We start from the raw sequence: 19,847 nt of genomic DNA, 5'->3' as shown, positions 1-19,847 counted from the left end.
TAACGCCTCCCAACAACACAGCTCCGCAAAGTCCAGAGGATGTCAGACATGTCTCACCCCATGGCTGCCACAGAACTGGAGAACAAAAGAAAGACATGGACTTGAACCAAAATGACAAACACGTGGCAATGTTATATAACCCACTAATCATAAAAATAATCACAAATATGGTAATTAAATCCATTTATTAACTGAATGAATGTTATGAAAAATCAAAATATCTTGTTAAGTTACTATAATCCATCTTATTTATCTGAGACATTCAGAGACATGCGATGGATTCATTGTCGATGGATGTATTCATTTATTCTGTTCTGCTTCTCGTGGTGGCTGGACTGTTTAGTCTTCTGTATTGGTCTGCATTACTAAAAGGCTCTGCTTTGCTCTGCTCTGGTAAAAAAAAACAAATGCACTTTTTTGCTGTTTGTTTGTCTGAGGGGTCACTTTGCTTTATTAATATGTAAGGAGTCTTTTTTTTCTACACACTGGACCAAACATTACTGGATTTTATGCTTAATTAAAAAGCGGAAAACCCATCCAAATCTGTGTATGTCTGCATAGGGCTGGAGTTGTCTGAGCAGAAGGGCATAGTACAATCAGACCGAGTCTGTCTCAAGCTGTCAGCCTGTTTGCTCTAAGGCGGCTGGCATATTTACTCACTCTCCAGCCAGCATCATGGGAAAACACATCAGCCCAAGCATTTATGTGTGTGTGTGTGTGTGTGTTGTGGGAGGGGTTCTTTCGGACTAGGCCTGACACAGAGAAAGAGGTGGTGGAACTGATCAGAGCTGAGTGAAGCCAAAGAAGAGAGAGTGAGAGCAGGGAGCAGGCTAAATCACTTCTGTCGGATCGCTCCGTGGCTGAGTGCAAGATGTGTCAGGAACGCTTTATCCATGCGTCCTTCTTTTTGACTGGCTAGCTACAGCTCCGCTCCATGTTTCGCCTGTTAGTCATGACAGTGGTAGCTAGCTCTCCTGTAAAACTACAGCGCTGACAGGCACACATGGGTGTACACAGTGATAGGAAAGGCTGACAGTGCTTAATGATTCCACAAAAGTTTAAGGAATTCCTGTCATTCTAATCTTGATTCTGAGTCTATAATTTCAGAAAACCAAACAATCCAGGAATAGGATTGAACAGACTGGAATTTGTTATTGATATAGACTGGAACTTTCACATCAACAATACCACATCTTGGAATATCATTAAGTGCAGTTTTTATGCAGTTCAACATAATTATGAATGAATGGATAAAAGGATGAGTAAATAAACAAGCATAAACAAAGGAGCCAACACGCAAATGGATGGAGTGACTTCTCATGAACACTTGTAGATAGGTCCCTAAGGTCTTCTCATGAACATCATAATGTCTTCACTAAGATGCTCTGCAACTTTCCCGTCGTCCTCCATCATCGTCTGTGGTCCAGTCGTCTGTAGTCCAGTCGTCTGTAGTCCAGTCGTCTGTAGTCCAGCAGTCAGTACTGCAGGCACACCAGAGACATTATAATATGATGAGACCAGCCACTGACTAAAGAATGAATGGAAAACCTCATAATGCTCAACAGGGTGGCTGAAGCACAGGAAGACCCGCCTTCGATAAAAAGAACCAATCACCTTATAGATAAAGGGGTAACTGCAAAAAAAAGCTAGGCCTATCATATTCTAAGTGTCGTCAGATCTTAGTTCCTCTTGTTGTGAAGATATGCCCATGTGTAGAAGTCAGAACAACCTGGAAACTTTTTTGTGTGTGTCATTAGAGTAAAAGAATAATTTTGGTACCGTTCTTTTCAGCTTGTTCCATTGATTTGAAATATGTATGAAATAACATTTCAGCTACTGGTTTCGAGTCTATAGGTCTCACCCCATTCTGAGATACAAGAGTCCAGAGTGTTGCTAAGGACTTGAGGCACACCCAGCATAGAAACCTTACTGCACTGTGTAAATACAGAACTAACTCCGTTCCAATGGTTTCAGTATGCTTTCAGTAAGCTGTCACAGAGAGCTTCTCGCTTAACTGCAGAGAGGAAAAACAGAGTGGGAGAAAAAACTATCCTATTATTGAAGCAGTCCATAGTCTTCAACAGCGACAAGAGCGATAAACTCCCTCTCTCATATCTCCTATGCCTGACGAAAACTCTCGTCTTTCCCGAGTCACAAGGTTAGGAATATCTCTCAGTCTGCTTGCGGTTACAAGCCCCCCACATGGATGTGTATTACGAACCCCAGCTATAAGCTGTCAGCAGCTAAAGCAAGGGTGGGGCAGGGTTACATCACCCATCATCAAAATGTTTCCAAATTTAATATTGATTTTGTGTTTTATTTTTTTGTCCTCTTTGGGAGGGAAGCTATTGATTAGAAGGCTGAAATGAACTACATCAGCAGAGTTATTATTAAGAAAGAAGCGGAAGTCTTAATAGAAGAAACAATATCATATATCAGAGGAGGTACAACAGGAGTTGAATTTATAGCAAGAAAAATGTTATAGCTGTGGAACTAAGTTTATCTTTGGGCAGCTGCTTCACCCAATAAAATATCTTTTAACGTCTGCAGGGGAGAGTGCCAATGCATTCCTGGATGTTAAACTGTGTTATAGACATCTGCTAGCTCTAAGCAGCACAATCCGAGGATGGACCGGGAGGCCACTTACAGGTTTACACAACAACAGCAACAACAACACTGGTTGAAATGCTGCAAGGTTCTCACAGTAAAAATGTCACCACTGCATCACGTGTACCAGAGCCCTCTTCCTCGTAACATTATTAAAATCAAAGCTTACTAGTCTGAGTCAGCAAAATTCACAGACTGTCACAGCATCGCTACAATAAACTCTGTCAGTAAAATGCTAACTTGAGGGTTTATAATTTTGCCTTTCGCTTCCCCCAAGACCTTTTCATGCAAGCGAGCCAGCAAGAAAGTAATCACAGTTGACCGAGAGTCTCCTGATGAGTAACAGCACTTCAGAGGAGGAGCTCTTCACTGGCAGTCCCCCCCTCCAGGGTTTGGACTCTAAAACCCCTACAAAAGAAAGCTGAAGCCTTAGACTATTAATCTGCCGGACAAACATGGCAGGGGTCCTAGTACCTCCTAATGTGTTTTACTGTCTTGTGAGTGTAATTTACTCTGACACAGGAAGAGAGGTGGAAGTACAAGTGACAACTGAAGAGAAGTAAATGCATGTGAAAGTGAAGAAAGAATAAGCATGAGAATATATCAGCCCCTATAGGGCACACCAAAGATGAGTATATATCAGACCCTATAGGGCACACCAAAGATGAGTATATATCAGACCCTATAGGGCACACCAAAGATGAGTATATATCAGCCCCTATAGGGCACACCAAAGATGAGAATATATCAGCCCCTATAGGGCACACCAAAGATGAGTATATATCAGCCCCTATAGGGCACACCAAAGATGAGAATATATCAGCCCCTATAGGGCACACCAAAGATGAGTATATATCAGCCCCTATAGGGCACACCAAAGATGAGAATATATCAGCCCCTAGGGTACAACAAAGATGTCTAAAATCAAATGAAATGTAACATCAGCTATTGTTTTCATTTACAATTCACAGTGGGCTGTGTAGTTGATCATAAACTCCATCTAACTACTGACCAGTAACCTGCCTGTCCACAGCATGGAATCTCCCGCGATGAACACCAGCCGCCAAGCACAATGAATATATGTGCAAGTACATGCACACTGTTCAGATGGGCATTAGTAACAACACCAGAGACTCAAAGCACCACCAACTGACAGGTAGAGCCATCCATCGAGATTCCTAGACCAGACAGACCAACCTAAGCATTGCCTGGATTGCCTACAAGAAAGCGTATGACTCAATACCATACATCTGATTACATGAAAACTGAGCTCCAAATAAAGACCATTCAGGACTCAGTGGAACACTGGAGGACAACACTTAAAGCCAACTGCTCTTCTGCACAGGCCTGAATCTTCTCAGCCAGATCATCCAGATACTGGTACAGATTCAGGAGTGGAACTACCATCAGCCTCCTGCTTCACATGGATGCCATCAAGCTATACGCCAAGACAGAACGGGACACTGAGTCACTGTTCCACCCAACAAGGATCTACAGCAAGGACATAAGAACGTCATTCAGGCTGCAAAACTGAGGTCAGCTGATAGTGAAAAGAGGGAAATTGATCAGGACGGCGAGAACTGAACTTCCACAAGGCCATATAACAAACTTGGAAAACAGCAACACATCTGGAGATTCCCTAATCACACAGGAGCCATGAGGCATAAATGATAAGGATCGTAACATTCAAGTACCTCTACAGGGTAAGGTAAAGTCTACTGAGTGAGAACAACAAGATCAAAGCCATAAACATGTATGCCCTGCCAGTCATCAGATACCCAGCAGGTACAATAAGCTGGCAAAGAGAAAAACTGGAAACTGCAGATGTCAAGACCAGAAAACTTCTCATAATACATGGAGCCTACAAAGTGTTAAGCATTAAGGTTATTTTGGACTATTTGTGCTAGTTAAGGATATTTCTCTGAGTAGGCAACTAAAGTACCTTTGTAAGTCTCTCTGGATAACAGCATCTGCTAAATGCCATAAATGTAGATGTAAATGTAGGATCCAGGGTGAGACATTACACATCGATGAACATGTCCAAGCAGTGGTCCCCAAGGATGGGCTGACGACAGTCTCAGATGGGGAACATGGTCACCATGGAAGCAAAGGAGATGGCATGGCAGACTACGCTAGTATGCAAGACGATGGAAGCATACTCCGAGAGACACAACCGAATGGATCAAACCAGGGATCATATGCAGGAACATAGCCAGGGGCTTTGAGCTCATCTCCCCCCAACTCCAAAAGGAGGAAGCAGAAAGTGTGTTGGAGAAGAACAAGTCTAAGATCCTGTGGGATCTCGAGATCTAGAGTGATATTGGCGAACCAACCAGAAACTGCGATATTGTTACACCCCTGAAAGATGGAAAGTGATATAAAATATTGAATGAAAACAAAGACAGGATGCATTAACTGCATTGCTTTATGAATATTATACAGAAATGGGTTTCATTATATTCAGCACAAGACACAAATAGAGCAATAATAATTTAAAACAGAATAGTTCACATTAACACTAAGAACACAACTGCATTACTTTATAAACGATGCCAGCATGGTTCAAGTTATCTAGGTCCCCCCTCCAGTCTGCATCAACCACACAATGATAATCAGAGCTGAAAAATAACCAAAATAATAAAGGTTTGCATAACTAAACACAGAACTAAGTAAACAGATTGAAGGTACTTTCACTCTCTCTGTTTTGCATTTGTAGATAAGATGCAGAAAACAGCAATGGTAGTAGATTTGGCAGTCCCAAGGGATGGAAACATCTAAAGAAAGTTATATATATATATATTAAAAATAACAAAAACTGAAAGAAGAAATGGAGAGAATGTGGAAGGGTAACACAAAGGTTGTCCATGTGGGGAACTCGGGGCTGTGATCCCTAATCTAGAGGAGTGGCTCCAGTAGATCTCAGGAATGACCACATGAATCTCAGTCCAGAAGAGCACAATCCTTGGAACAGCACAATCCTCGGAACAGTGAAAATACCGTGCCAAACCCTGAAACCCTCTTGCAGAGGCCTGAATTTCAGGAAAAAAAAAAGATTTCACTACACACTGGAAAAGTGAGATGGTTTCCCTCTCTGGCACTGCGGTTCCCATGGCACTAGTGCCATGATTTGCTTTATCTTGTTTTTGTGGTGATGTTACCATGTGGTTTTGTTCTGTTTTGGTCCTTGTCTCTGCTCTTGTTTGTCATGACTTTTTGCCTGCTCTGTGTTGATTCCACCTATGTCTTGTTTTAACTTGACTTCCTTGTGTATTTTTACATCGTGTTTTCCTCTCCGTGTTGCTCATCATTGTTGCTGGAATGTCTCTTCTGGTTTCATGTGGTGTGAACCTCTTGCCATGAATTTCTTGTTCTGCACACCATGTTTAGTTTCACATTCTTGGTTTCATTTTGCTCATGTGTCAAAACATGTGTTCTAGTTTTGTTTCTATGTCTCTTGTTTCTTTGGCCATGGACAATTTTGGATTTGTTCCCAATAAATGTTGCTTATCCAAATGCATCCTGCCTTGCACCTCCATACCTTACAGAGACAGGAATTATTTTATGTATGCATGTTTTGGTATATACTTAAATGCATTAACAATATCCCTCCTCCCAAACACATTATCGCATAAAGACACTACCACTCTGTAGACATGGAGAACATGCTATATGCCCAATTCTGGCTGTGTGAGTTTGCAGACACAATCCAATAGCATGTTATTTCTCATGTGCGCACTAGGATGCAGCAGCACAGGAGCTGCCTGAGCTATAACCCTTCATTCCTGTTTCATCTAGCATTAGCTCGATGACTGCTCAACAGCCGGCGTGACACTGAACTGTGCGTGATGCTGCCTTGTGAGGTGTCGCTGAGAACAGGTAACATTTGCAACAGACCTGTCACTGATCTCACATTTATGATCCTACTTATGTCACCCTCGTAAAGCAGGCACAGGTCTTCCATTAATGACGCACATATGAGACTTCCTGAGTGATTACAGATAATGGTTTAGCCCACTGTGGTCATTAACCGTACGACTGAATGCACGAATGTGTCGTAATACCCAGTCTTATCAAGCTCTGGCACATCATTACGATAGACACGGAGACCAGAGATGGCGCAGGACTGTTAATGGAGTGATTGATGCCGTGTTTATGACCCTTGCACTGCAACACTATTGACCTCCATCTGCTAATGGCTCTCTCTCAGGTACTCTCTGATTACACGCAACAACTTAACAATGAAATAAAATGGAGACGATGCGAATGATGATGCAAAGGTTTATCAGCAGCCAAGATCTAGCGGCAGTAGCGCGGACTGTATAAAAGACCCACGGCGACAGGGGATTCAGAAAAGAGCAGTACAGTGTGCAATAACCTTATGTAAAATGACATTACAGTGAATAGCCTTATGTAAGCTATATTACAGAAATTGTGGAGAGTGGTCTGCCTTATCCAGTGAAAGACAAACTGAACATTAACATTTGTAACCAAGGTTGTTCTTCACTTCTTACCTCATAAAAACTATATGTAAATGAAAAGCTATTGACTTCCTCTTCTCAGTATCGCCTAACTATTTGTATTACTCACCTCACCCTGTTCATATACACGGTCGCGTGTCAAACTGCATCACCAATAGGCTAAGAGTGGCTATTCAGTCTTGCCTGCACGTTTGGTGGAACTTCACATCTTGGGGCCTGGTCTGTTCAGTCCAGTGAATCACATCTTCCCTTACCTCATACCTGAAGAAATTCCAACACAAGTCCAGCACCTACAGATCTGCCTTAGTAGGACAAGTGCAAGATCAGTAGAGAGCATGCCAGGATGCACAGCACTCTATGGTACAGATCTGCAGAAAGCAGGCCAGGATGCACAGCGCTCTATGGTATAGATCTACAAAAAGCAGGCTCTATGGTATAGATCTGCAGAGGTCCTGGAGTGAGGGGAATAAGTGTGTAAAGCTGATGTATGATCAAATTCCACACTGCAGAGGGCAAACTGGTCTAGGACAACATGATTCAAATAGTTTTATAATAGCATAAACCAGAGTTTCTGATAGCCAGATGTTGCCAAATGGTCTGGCTCTTTTACACATATGGAATATTTCAGATGAAGATTACGGGTCAAACTTTTGGACATAGAGGAGAAAATGTGTAAATTAATTATGTAATCTACAATTTTACTCAGAAAAGTTTGAGAATAACAATAAGTCTAACTGAGAAGAGATATACACAGTATATCTGTCACCAAAATCCTATTTGCTGCTGGAGTTTCCACGCTTGGACTGAACATAATTTTTAATACTGAACTGTCTTGATGAGACTGTGGATTCTACCTGTTCCACATTAACACTCCATCTGCACTAGAAGACTATTTCTGCACTGGACGACTGTGTCTGCATTGCACCCCACTTGCATTTTTCAGACTGCATATTTGAATTCTGCGCACTCGCATACTACCAAGAACATCCTCTTAAGAACACCTGCAACGATTCACCATTAAGAATATATTGTTGTTTTTAATCAATCAAAATGTTCTTACATAGCACTTTTCACAACTGGCACTGTCAGAAAAGAGCTTTAAAAATGCCCCAGGAAGCACACCACAGGTGGAGAAAAACTCCCCAAGACTGCAAGGGACTAACCTTGACAGCTCAGACTGAAAAGTAAATCATTGCAAAGTTTTAACTTCCCCTGCCTGCTGATTCAGAAACAGTCTGAATCATTAGTGCCCTGTAAAACTCCCTCGAGATGATCTGACCTCTGTTCTGATCCGAGTTCAGTTAAGCTCCAAAAGAAATGAATGCATCATATGGGCTATTTATGACAGCCTCATACAAACTGTTCATGGGCCACTGATCTTGGAGAGATTTTCAACAGAGATGAAAAGTGTTAGAAATCAGCTGTGTGACAAGCACAGCAAACAGTAGCAATTGAGTTCAGTACTTTCTTGAGTTCAGTCAAAGCACAATGCCATATAGCCATAAGGATGCACAAATATGCAAAGAAAGAGTCCAGATGTTCAGTCCCTGAATATTCATCAGATTAAGTTACTGGATTTGGAATACAAATAGAGGACACAGCTATTCAAAACTCAATGTAGCAAAACTTTGGAACAATATCCTGAAATCAGAAAAACAGACAGATTCGGTAAATGAAAGGTGGCAAATCTATCTACAGAGAAGTGAAATGAATTTGCTCTGGGAATGAGGGACTAAGAAACAGAGAAAGAGAGAGAGCGAGATGGAGAGAAAGAATAAAATGAATGAAATATAGAGATAAAGAGATTGGCCATCACAGAACACCGTTTAATATTAGACAGCTGAAACAGAAAGCCTTTGCCATGCTGAACAGTCACAATAGTTCAAGGAACCTCAGCTTGACTGCAGAAACATGAGTGTGTGACCTTCTCACACCTGCTCATTGCTTCTGTTCCTGGGGCTCCCTCACAGCTAGAGGGGTCGAAACATCTAACAAACCAGCACTGGAGCTTCACCGGTCTGGCACACCATGCAGGAGGTCCAAGTTTGACTTCCAGGAAGTACGTGAATCTCTGAGTTGGAGCCAACGGTGTGCACCCTGCCTTGCTACGCATGTACAAGGCTATTGTCTGCTTACATGAGGAATCTCGGCTGCTCTGCGGGAGGAAGTGTTCTGTAAGTGTAGCCTCCACAATGCAATAAAGCAATTGTTAGAAAAAAAGCTGACCATTCAGAGAGGACCACTCTTCTGTTGGCTCCATTTCACTGCGATGTGCTCGAGGTGAAAGACCCATCTAAACACCTGAATGGATTTGTGATTAGACAAGGTGTCAGCCAGCTTAACCTTGAATGACTGCAGTCCAAATGAGAATCAGCAAATCTTTTAAGATATCAGGGGAAATGTTTTAATGCCTTAAAAAAGAAAAATCTCTCATAGCCTACATAACTTTTACTCTGCTACAAAACTTTTAAAATTATGGAAATAAAAAAATTCTTATTTTTTACCTGTTTTAATTAACACTTTCTGTATGCTGCCACAGCTTCACCACAGTTCTATGCTCAGCCATGAACATTTTTCCAAACGCAAATACTTCAATTTCTTGTTGCATTCTTTCTTGCATTCTTGTTGCCCATGAGAAGTATATGTAATGACCAATAGCTTTTACACAAGCTACTTATTTCATTCCAGCCAATCACGTTCTAGTTAAGATGGCCAGAACAAATCAGGTTCCACTTAACTGATTTAAATAGCCATAACAGCTGGAATTAAGACCAATGAACATGCAACAGGCATAAACCAGGAAAAGGCAGATATGGAATTTATGACAAGGAATCAGTATAACTCAGTGCTTGGTGAACCTGCCTATGAAAAACATGTGCTTAGGGGACAGTAAGCCTGAGATTGAACTGGCTGACGTGCCGATACACCGATACATGTATATCGGTGTATACGCCGATACATGAGATCTGGATTGTGGCTGACTGTCCTGAAGAGAGGCTTGGGTTTGTTGTGTCCTAGCTTCGGAGCAGTTGCGCACGTGCACATCCACGTGCACGAGCGTCTGTCACCGGCTGGCATTACTCACAGCTGTCTTAGATATCCTTTATCTCCGTGCCGCGTTGCGCATTCCCCCGCCCAGTGGATACAAATACAGTGCATTAAAACGTCAGATATGGAAGCGATTAGTTTCTCCCGTTGAAAAGCATTAGGAAGGAGGCGTCCCGCGATCGATCAGCGACGCGCTGGGTGAGGTGCGAGCGCGCAGACGCCCGGAGTTGCAGTGTCATCAGCTTTATGACGAACGCGAAGGCGATGATTTATGCTGATGACTCACCTCTTGTTTCATAACGCTGCAGGGTCATTCAGACGCGAACAATTAAAAAGCTGGAGGGAAGACTATGACCTCTTTTTTTGTCCTGTTTTCTTAAGCCCTGCTGCAGTCGTTAATCATGTATAGAAAACAATTAAGCTAAAATATAGCGGTGTGTTGGACTCTTGAGATAAGTTCTTATTCGCTTGTGTTGTGTTTAAATCGAAACAAAATGTATTTAAAACTGTCTGGTATGTGCTCTCTTACGTGGCCTGCACTGATCCGCCATTCCTTATTCAGATAAAGTGTACAGAGAAGGAGAAATAGGGTCGAGATGTGATGAGCCTATGGCTGTTGACCACAAGGACAATGGTGGATGAAATATAATATTTATCTGTGCCTTATTCCCCTAAGGCATGCTTTAACAGAGTGAGAGAGCCATCACTAATCAGGGAGGAATGGCTGATGTAGGACAAACTCTCAAAACAGGAGAACGACAAAAGTCAGAAATCGATGTTAAGAAGAGAGAAACCCGTTGGTAAGAGCTCAGGACAACACTACACCAGAATTTGCTTATTTCTGCTCAGTAAAGCAGAAATGTTGTAGTCTGAAGGCTGATGCCTGAAGTATTTGTTTTGCATGTAAAATCTTTGTGTGTGTGTGTGTGTGTGTGTGTGTGTGTGTGTGTGTGTTGTAGAGCACAGAACCAGTTCAACAAAAAACAATTAAGAAAGCAATCTCAGCCAGCAAACTGGCACATAATTTCAGGTGATGTCTGCTGCTGTTAATGAAAGTACTAACTTTCCAGCTGCACTCTCAGATGTAAAGGCAAACTGAGTGTAGGGCAAAATGTTTAACTGTAAGGCAAACTGGTCAGATGTAGGGCAAACTGTTTGAGTGTAGGGCATATTGTTGTGTAAATGTACATGTAGAAATGAAGCTGCAGTTCTCCAGTCCACCAGCAGTACACTCATGGAGCAAGCTGGCTTACTTCAAGTTAATTACAAGTAATGTAACTTTAAATCAAATCGATATAAAGAGTGATAACCTCTATTAACCACCGATAAACACTTGTAAGGAGTTCAGTGCCATTTAATTAAACTTGATTTTTTTTTTTTTTTTTGCCCTTGTGAAGTGAGATCTTGAGTAAGATTAAGATCTAGACCAAATGGAATGCCCTTAGTTTGGTCATATACAAGTACAATTAAATGCTTCTCTACACTTGTCCCAACTTCTTTGTGAGCTGAGTTCAGAGCACAGGATCAGCCATTGTACCACACCCCTGGAGCAGAAAGAGTTAAGGGCCTTGCTCAAGGGCCCAACAGTGGCAGCATGGCAGAACTGGGATTTAAACCCACAACCTTTTGGCTAAGAGCACAAAATCTTATCCACTAGGGGGTTTAAGCCCCCTCTCATCTTTTTAACCTACTTCATGTACTTATGTAAAATAAAACAACAAACAAACAAAAAATAACCCACTTGAGGCTTGAACTGTACTTGTACCCAACGCTTTGCTGTGGAAGAGAGATGACATGAGTCAGGACACAGAACCCCAGACAAAACAGTGCGGCTAAAGTCATTATCGAGCTCAGAATTTAGCAAAATCCTGTAAATGAATCCAGATTTCCTCACATATGTTACCTATACTCTTCAAACACCTACACATCAATCATGTCCAGATGCAAGTGCTAAAACAGTAAAAAAAATAATAATAATCCAACTAAATAAAGAGTTGCACTTTTTCCTGTTTTAAAAGACGTCTAACAATACAGATGGTGTTTTGAAGGTGTAGTATGTGAGTGTTTGAGGGAAAACAGAGGTGATGGGAAAAGAATGTTCAGTGGATTTGGGGGGGTGTCAAACAGGGACACACACAACCACCTCCTGTACAGAGTAGTAATGTGAGCTTCAACTTCACTGCATCTCTAATAAGAACAATGTGAGGTAGAGATCCAGTGGTACATTATGCTTCATAATATGTCATATAGAGAACGCAAATTGATTCTGTCAAGCCTTTACTATACAATAACCTGCCTCATCCACGTTATATGGAGGAAAATATATATTATATTGCAAAATTTCTTTGCGGTGTACGGAAAGTACAAGTCTGAAAATTGGGTTCGCAGTGGATCCAAACTTTGTGAAGGCACATCTTTTTCCAGAAGCAGGATTTGTCATGTCCTTGAGCATGAATCTCCAACCGTGACACCAGACAGGTGAAAATGCAATGCAGCAGAAATCTTTAGGTTGAGGTAATATATTAAAAAACAGTCTTGACTGATGTGCAGGTTCACTTGAACGCAGACATTCACACAGAAGAGTAAAAGAAAAGTGTGTTGAGTGTTCTAGTCACACATCAAATGTTACAGTGGCAAATGTTACTCCTGATCTTATGAATATTCACTAATTTATTATGTGCTTATGCAAAATGATCTGCATCACCCTGTCAAAATTTGAATATAACCTGATTTGATTTCCCTGTAGTCACCTTTTGATCTCTAGGTACTAGAAGAGCGAGGGGACACTTTTCTAAAGTGATTGTGACTTTGACTCATGCAAAAAATATCTGTTTATTATGCATTTTTGCATATCCAAATATGTTTCTGTAAACTGTTTTTTTTTTGTTTGTTTGTTTGGTTTTTTTTGTCCCAATACAATCACGTGTCATTATGCACAGTATGGAAAAGTGGTACAGAGGAACGTGGAGCCCCCCTCTATGTTGGCAGACTACTGCTGGACACTGAAGAGGGATGTTCCTGACGCCAAGTAGAGGCAAACCCATACACTGTATGTTTTAAAACTAAACTTTTAAAAGTAAGTACATATTTTTAGTGTAATAATAGTTTTATCTGTGAATATGTAATATATACTTAATGTAAAACTTAATTGCCTTGTCTTTAAAAAGATAAATGATAGAAACATTCTAAAAACAAATTCGAATTCAATGTTAAAAGTACAATGTACATGTATTTTAGTTTGTGAACCAAAAAAAGTTCAAATTTGGTTACCCACTGTTATTTTTTTGGCATTTTGTGTTCTAGATACATGTCTCTCACAGGAGGCATGCACTAACAGAGACCTTAAGCCAATAAAAAAGCATGCAGTGTGTTCCATTAGTTTCTGATGTGTTACACCAAGCTGTGAAATAAATGCATGGCCACAGCATTAAAATGATCCGGTCTTGTCAGTAAGGAGGCTAAGAGAAAATTCTGGATATATTTACGGTCACATTTGTCTTCCCATCCCTGTCATCTGCAGGAGCTGTTGCACAGCAACCATGATAACATTATGTAAATGAGCTTAGGTACCAACCTCCACCTGGAGTGTAAGAAGCTCCTCCTCCTCCTCAGTCACCTCTAGTGCCACGGCAACTGAAGTAAAAGGCAGACTGGCCATCTGCTAGAGAGAGAGAGAGAGAGAGAGAGAGAGAGAGAGAGAGAGAGAGAGAGAGAGAGAGAGAGCAAGAGCGAGAGAGAGAGAGAGAGAGAGAGAGAGAGAGAGAGAGAGAGAGAGAGAGACTTAATTAATGAGGGAATGGTAGAGGAACAGAGCTTTTGTGAGTCATACACAAGGCCTTTATCTTTGTATACCCCAAACACCCTGAAGGAAATAATTGTAAACAGCTGAGAAATCAGAACAATAACCTCCATGCAACTGAGTGAGCCAGCATACACGTACACACACACACACACACACACACACACACACACACACACACACTCAGAACACTGTCCCAGTCTGGCAGACACCTTCATAACTTGAACTTGCATTGCTGCTAAATAATGCTAACCTACGTCTAACCCTAAACAACCTAAAGGAAAATCTTTGGGCTCCTTTGGGACCTGCCATTCCATGTGGAGACAATGGTCCCCACAAAGGAACTAAATAAATGTCACCACACACACACACACACACACACACTCACACAGACACAGTATTAATTTTGGAAAATTGCAACACCTACATAAGGATGAAAATTTCAAAGCACAGGACAAACACAAAACATAATACAGACACAATAATATGTTTTGCCCTTGTGTTGCTCTATAATTTAAGGGTTGACACCTGATCCGTTAAACACAGAGGAGAACCAGAGCACTTCCTAATTCCTAATACTGACACAAAGAGCATACTGGCTTGGCTGCTGCAGTCCCCTCAATGAATGTGTTTTCCAAAATGGCACTTTTCAGTGCACAGCTGTTGTTCCAGAGGGGCAGATTCACAGCCAGAGTAAAGGCCTCCAGACCAGATCTCCAACAGACCATCGATGCAGAGGAAAACATCAAACATGTCAGGAAAGGTTGCGATCATACACTTTCTCAGGGAAAACAAGGGCTTGATCTCTGTTGTCATCGCAGTTATATACAGTGCGCAGTACACAGTGAAATAGGGTCTCTCCTGGAGCCAGGGATAAGATACATGCATTCATGTATGACATACACAGTGCTAAAAAATGTGATTTAACTGGTGGGGTCACACAGTACAATGGGGTGGGGGGTCTGAGCATTTACATGACATTAAACATGGCAATTACATAAAAACAATAAGACATTTCAGTAAACATAAGAGGGCCTGTATTTAAGCATGAGTGTGTAGGTACATGTAGAGCCAGTATAAAGTGTCATTAATGGTTATTGACCTGAGAAGAATCAGATTAGAGACAAAAGAGTGACATTTAAAAGTGTTCCAGTGCAGTACTCCGTGAGTCACAGTTCACAGAACACGCATGGTATTCAGGGGTCGGACTGACAGGGTGCAGAAGCTGCAGACAGACCTGCAATCCTTGAGCAGGTGCTGCAGGAAGTGCATTCCACCCTACGCTTCTTCAGTTCAGTCATGCGGATCAAATGAGGTGTATAATCGAGTATATGTCAAAAGCATGTGCTTGAGGTGGTGGGCAGCATCCTTTACAGTTACAGAACCAGAGCTACAAGGTGAAGTGTGTGTACGCAAGCAGCAGCACAGGGACCTACATGCCAGTCTATAAGAGCTTCTCAGCTTCTCAAGGATAAGGCACTGATTGCTATTGTGATGATGCTCATAAAAACAAGGTCTGGCAGTGTGTGTGTGTGTGTGTGTGTGTGTGTGTGTGTGTGAGAGAGAGAGAGAGAGAGAGAGAGAGAGAGAGAGACATGCATAGAGGTCCATGTTTGGAGTTACAGTAGTTTAGTCTCCTGCCAAGACCTTTTGGAGGTGAGAAGGATACAGTGACATCCATCGCCTGAGCCTGTAAATGCCCTATAAAACACATAATTAACCCACACAAGCTGTAAACAATGGTTATGTCAACTGAGGGAGAGAGAGAGAGAGAGAGAGACTGCGTGTGTGTGTGTGTGTGTGTGTGTGTGTGTGTGTGTGTGTGTGTGTGTGTGTGTGTGTGTGTGTGTGTGTGTGTGTGGGCACGCATGCCTCTGTGTCAGATTAAGTTTCTGAGGCTAGGTGAGAAGACACAACACAGCTGTTGTTTCTCCTAGAGAGAAAGCTTGAGAGCGTTGTTTGATCATTCATCCAAGTTAGAGTTATATGAAGTCATGAATCCTGTATCCATTAGGCTGTCTACGCTGTCTTTCCAAAAGCGATGCTGTTATTATAGAATGTCTCAGTAATGATGTGCACAACAGAGGAAAAGCTATAAAGTTTAATGCCCTCAAAATGATAATCCTTTGTTGTGTCCAGCTGAACATGTCGCTTCTGGTGACAGTGTTTGGTGTTGGACACAAGACTCAGGGAGTCTCTATGAATCTCAACTTCACAGGTATAACTAGTGATTTTAGAGGGTAATGACCCAGTGATGGAGTAGTGGACCCACACACACCCCTATGGATGTGACCCGTTTTTAAAGAGGGAGAGGGAGCGAGAGAGAGAGAGAGAGAGAGAGAGAGAGAGAGAGAGAGAGAGAGAGATAGATGGAGAAAGCAGAGTTCTTTTTTTAAATGGTCCACTCATGCCTGTGGTGATGTGTCAGAGCAAACTGCTTTGCTCAGATTCAGTTTTCAGTTCCTGAGTAATGCACACTATGCTTTTATTAATGCTTTCTGACATGGTAAAAGCAAAAAAAAAAAAAAATAGTGAATATCATCGCATCGCCATGAACAGACATATAGGACACAGTTAGAACACTGAAGGTGTGTAAGTTTAACAATAAGGCAGAACAGACTGCATTCAGGCTCAGCTTCAGCACAAGCTCAGTCCCAATCTGACGTTCATTTTCATTCATTTGAGAGACAGAGCAGTGAAATAACTAAATTTTCCAACCTACAGGAATTTCAAAACATGCTGCCTAACTGCATTTAAGCCAGTTATTGAGGGAATACATAATTTCTTCTCAAGTTATATTAATTTTATTCTTCAGAAACCTTCATTTCCTACAGGTCACGCCTGTGTAGACTATAAAGTGAACTCTCTCTCTGAAACAATATCAGACACAATTGGCATACATATAATTCGACAGAAGGCAAGTTCAGTAAGAACAGTAAGCCTAAATGAACTTGGAGAGACCATGAGGTGGCTCACGGAAACACATGCTACTGTAGAGCCATATAGCACATCAAATGCATATCTTTGACAAGCAGTGCTAAGAACGCAGCACTTAAAGGGAACATAGTATGACAAAAATCACTTTTCAGAGCTTGAATATAACCATTTGGCTATGTGGAGTGTCTACTAACCCACAAACTGTGAAACAGTCTTTGTGTGGTGCTTCCAGAAAACATGGGTGTCAACAAGGCATTCAGATTTGTCTCCCCTGCTTACTTATTAGAATGATATGGCCCCCCTCCCATCTCCACCCGTGGTTTGAGAACCGCACATTTATTTCTCGCAAGCGCTGAAGCCTCAGGCGTTACGTCACAGCAAAGCATGGCAACTGCTCGTTTTGCTGGCTGCACATGCCAGTGCAAATCGTGTCTGCCTGCTTTTCAAACCTGAGTCAGTACAACGCAGGACTGACGACAAAACCTTTCCTAAATGAGGGATCGATACCAACTGTCCAGCAGTGGCTCATTATCATCTAAAGGAACAGGCTCTCAAACCAGCTGTTCGGGGCAGGGCTATTTTCACAGGGTTTGAAGGTTGCTGTGGTGCTTGGTCCTTGTGATATTTTTGATCTAAGCATGTCAGAGGCATTGAATTAAGACTCCAGGGAACTGTTTTGCAAAATGGGTATAAACTGTCAAATTTAACTTAGTATTCTTATTATATGATTTACATCTGCAAACAGGTACACAAAGGGAAGGGAGGTTTTACCCATGAACTAAATGATCAGACTGCAACGTGTCTGGCCTGTACACAGAGTGAAAGCGTAGAGTAAAACCTTTCAACAACGGGATTCTATCTGAAGAGGCATTTTACCCTTGACTGCCTTTAATAGCTGTAAAAAATATTATAGGACATCATAGCCTCTTCTAACCTGTTTTTTTCTTTTTCTCTGAAAAGACAAGAATCTAAGAATACCCTTCAAATAATCACCTTTATCTCATTGTAGGTCTTATCCTACAGTCAAGGTTCATTTTGTAATGGGTGTGACATTCAAATAGGTCCCTATTCACCAAGGCTTGAAAGAGGGTTCCACAGGGAGACAATTCTTTCGCTGTAATGAAGGTGCTACCAGGAACATCTGATATTCATCATCATAAACATTTGCAGTTCCTGCATCGCTGTCTTTCCGCTTCATGGAGTGCTGCACAATAACCCGAGATGAAGGGGACGAGCACTTCTGACTGAGATTTTAACATCAAAACTTTGTTTACTCCATCGCTCCAGCTGATAACAAAACTGACCTTTTCAGTCGCCACCAAAAAGATGATGCTTCAAAAAATAGTCAAAAATTGTTTTATTTTGTTTTTTTTTTATTTTCTCTGAATGATACTGGTAAATGTTTGGCATGAGAGCCACTGAAACAAGCTGAACAGTGAGCCAAAAAGAAAACAAAACAATAAAAATATCATCGCGATTAACTGTCTGTTCTCATTAATTTATTGCTGAATTCAAACACTGGTGCCATTCTGGGATTTGTTCAAATCACATAGCAGTGGCTGTTATACGACCCAAAAGACTTTCACAAACACAAAAGTGCTCGTCTCACGGAGACAGCAGCGAGACATGAACAGCGGTCTGGCACAGCCAGCGGACTGCGCGGTAATTGGAACGATAATGTTACGTTGTTTTTCGGAGACAAATGTCAATGTGCAGATCTATGATAAGCTGTGGAGGACAAGGTTGTTTGATTGGCTTCCAGGAAGATATCACAGGCCGCCTGATCAATCATTAAGAGAAAAGGACAGCCCTTCATATTTCGCATTACAGTAAGAATAGACGTCGCTAACGCGCCCAGACCCGCAATGCGCGACCGTCCCGAGCAAAAAAATACGGAACTCCTTTTTGATAAATGAAACTATACTTGGAGTTCTTACTGTACACATTTAATTTTTCATTATGGCACAGCTGCTACATTCCATCTCATTGTACACTATTGAATCATTTTTCACTGCAGGAAAAAAAAACAACAAAAAAAAAAAAACAATGCAGTTATTTAATAGATCGAAATGGCAGAGCCCTGACCCTGGTGGGTTGTTGTGTAACCCTCTGTTGGACGAAGCAGAACGGTGCGAGCGACTCATTCCTCTCTATTGTCATGTAACTGCCTGTAATTGGGGCAAATCCTTTTAGTCCAGGGGAGCTGTTACTGGGACTATAGACTACAGAGGAAAAGAGAGAGCGAGAGAGTAGGGGAGGAGAACGGTCTGATTAGGGAAAGACACAAGAAATGACAAGGCCATAAAGAAAAATGACTTACACCCCGGACCCGGAGACTTCTCTTCCATACATCCTCCCACTTTTTCTCTCTTCCGCTCCCAGGACAGGGTGTGAGTGGGATGGGGGGAGTGTTAGCGAGGGTTGCGATGGAGTGTAAATCACACACTGTTGACATTCTGTGCTGCGGGGATCCCAGAGCTGCTGGCGTGGAGGGAGTTGAAAGTGGGACAATTCAGAGTTCATCAGTTATATCGCATCATATTAGCCCCGATCATCAGGTTTCCCTGACAACTCTCATCCATTCCCATTTTATAGCTGCCCAGTGTCTCTCTCTCTCTCTCTCTCTCTCTCTCTCTCTCTCTCTCTCTCTCTCTCTCTCTCTCTCTGTGTGTGTGTGTTTACTTCTACACAGTAATGAGCCTTTTCTCTCCCTCTCACACCACGCAGACAAAACTCCCCCATCTGTAATTATTCATCCTGAGGACAGACGTCTTCCTGCACACAGAGCTAAAACACCTCAGAAGCAGCAGCTCTTTGATGTTTGTCTCTTCCTCAAGTGTCTGTCTCTTTGTATTACTTTCTGGGGTCTTTCCGTTGGCTGTGCACGTTTGTAGCTCAGGAAGACTGTGTCTACATTTAACTTTAACTTTAACTCTAACCTCTGGAACCATGAGTAAATCATAGTGCTCCTAGTTTTT

The 19,847-nt window shown here is 41.8% G+C and overlaps 1 long non-coding RNA gene across 2 annotated transcripts; it reads right to left on the bottom strand.

Moving 5' to 3' along the window:
- Nucleotides 1-212: 212 nt before the first annotated feature.
- On the bottom strand, nt 213-19,344 carry LOC113581886 (uncharacterized). 2 transcript variants are annotated; one of them, XR_003411108.3, is made up of 3 exons: nt 19,190-19,344; nt 13,708-13,794; nt 213-1,481 (listed from the first exon to the last, which is right to left on the bottom strand). It is a non-coding gene; the product is annotated as an uncharacterized LOC113581886 (long non-coding RNA). The 2 variants fall into 2 exon arrangements; XR_003411109.3 differs by having other exon boundaries at nt 13,708-13,791.
- Between the last annotated feature and the right edge of the window lie 503 nt (nt 19,345-19,847).

This window comes from Electrophorus electricus, chromosome 12 (assembly GCF_041902795.1).
Source record: "Electrophorus electricus isolate QZ-2024a chromosome 12, ASM4190279v1, whole genome shotgun sequence".
NCBI lineage: Eukaryota > Metazoa > Chordata > Actinopteri > Gymnotiformes > Gymnotidae > Electrophorus > Electrophorus electricus.
The sequence above is the reverse complement of the archived record's forward strand: the minus strand, read 5'-3'. Positions and strand labels throughout refer to the sequence as shown.